Below are 1,817 nucleotides of genomic sequence, written 5' to 3' on the forward strand. Positions count from 1 at the left end.
CTTCTTTGCATAGGCGGCACTTACTGTCTGTTGCTGTCTTCTCAATTTTGACTTTGTATGCATTTGTCCTTAAGGCTTGGTCTTGTGCAGCCAGAATTAGTCCCTCGGTCTCTTTCTTCAATTTTCCTGCTCTTAGCCATTGCCAGGTCTTGTTATTATCTGCTTTCCCAGCTATTTTTTTAATGTACTGGCCATGCATTATTATTATTATTATTATTATTATTATTATTATTATTATTATTATTATTATTATTATTATTGTTGTTGTTGTTGTTGTTGTTGTTGTTGTTGTTGTTGTTATTATTATTATTATTGCCAAGAACTGTAGAGCTCTCTGCTGAAAAGTATGGATAGCTTAGTTTGGAAAGGTTGCTTGCTTCCTTCCTTGGTGCATCCTAAATTTTTGGGTGAGGTCTAAACAGAACTTCTATATTTCCTGCACTCTTAGTCAATTAGCAACTCCCACTGGCATATCTTGAGCCGGCTTTCTTCTCTCCCATCTTTGTCAGTCTGTGCGATCTTCTTGCAGCAGCTTACCAGGTGGTCCACTGTTTTTTTTAGCTTCTTTGCATAGGCGGCACTTACTGTCTGTTGCTGTCTTCTCAATTTTGACTTTATATGCATTTGTCCTTAAGGCTTGGTCTTGTGCAGCCAGAATTAGTCCCTCAGTCTCTTTCTTCAATTTTCCTGCTCTTAACCATTGCCAGGTCTTGTTATTATCTGCTTTCCCAGCTATTTTTTTTTTAATGTACTGGCCATGTAGTGCTTTGTCTTCCCATGGCTCTATTCTGTTCTTCATTTGGTCTTTCTTGTAGGCCAGTAGTCAGTAAGCCTTCCTGATATACTAATTTCAGTGCATCTTCATCACTGTCCTTCAGATATTTTTCCAAAGCCATTTCTTCTTCTTCAACCATCTGATATACTTGCAGAATTCCACGCCCACCTATTTCCCTTGGTAGATAAAGTCTGTCAATGTCACTGCGTGCATTATTATTATTATTATTATTATTATTATTATTATTAATAATAATAATAATAATAATAATAAATAATAATAATGTTTGAAGGGCCCTTGGAGATCATCTAGTCCAATCCCCTGCTCAGGCAGGAAACCCGATACATTTCAGACAAATGGCTGTCCAATCTCTTCTTAAAAACTTCCAGTGTTGGAACATTCACAGCTTCTGGAGGCAGGTTATTTCACTGATTAATTGTTCTAACTGTCAGGAAATTTCTCCTTAGTTCTAGGTTGCTTCTCTCTTTAAATGCAGTATTGCAGACTAATTCTGTTGACTGCCAGCAGTTCGATTCTGACTGGCTCAAGGTTGACTCAGCCTTCCAAGGTCAGTAAAATGAGGACCCAGATTGTTGGGGGAAATATGCTGACTCTGTAAACTGCTTAGAGAGGGCTGTAAAGCACTGTGAAGTGGTATATAAGCCTTATTGCTATGTCACATGGTTAATCTATACCAGTGATGGCAAACCTTTTAGAGACTGAGTGCCCAAAAACCGCCCCTGCCCTGCCTCCTGCCCCCCGCCCCGCCCACTCGCTGGGCCACCCCCCCGCTTCCAGGACCTGCCACTGATCTCCCAGGCAGCCCAGCAGCACCATGGCAGCCACGCCCTCTGCCTGTGCTCCACAGCATCATCTGCGGGCGATGGGCACGAGGTCGGAGTGTTGTCCCTGCTGCCTGGCTTCCATGTCCTTGGCTGCACTGCTCAGCGCAGGCCGCACCCGGGAGCAAGTCTCCGGGGGACTGCTGGTGAGGGGCCGTGGGGGAGGGGGGCTGGGATGACAGCTCGCATGCCCACAGAGA

The sequence above is a fragment of the Protobothrops mucrosquamatus genome, unplaced genomic scaffold, assembly GCF_001527695.2.
Source record: "Protobothrops mucrosquamatus isolate PMUCROS unplaced genomic scaffold, P.Mucros_1.0 scaffold387, whole genome shotgun sequence".
Classification (NCBI taxonomy): domain Eukaryota; kingdom Metazoa; phylum Chordata; class Lepidosauria; order Squamata; family Viperidae; genus Protobothrops; species Protobothrops mucrosquamatus.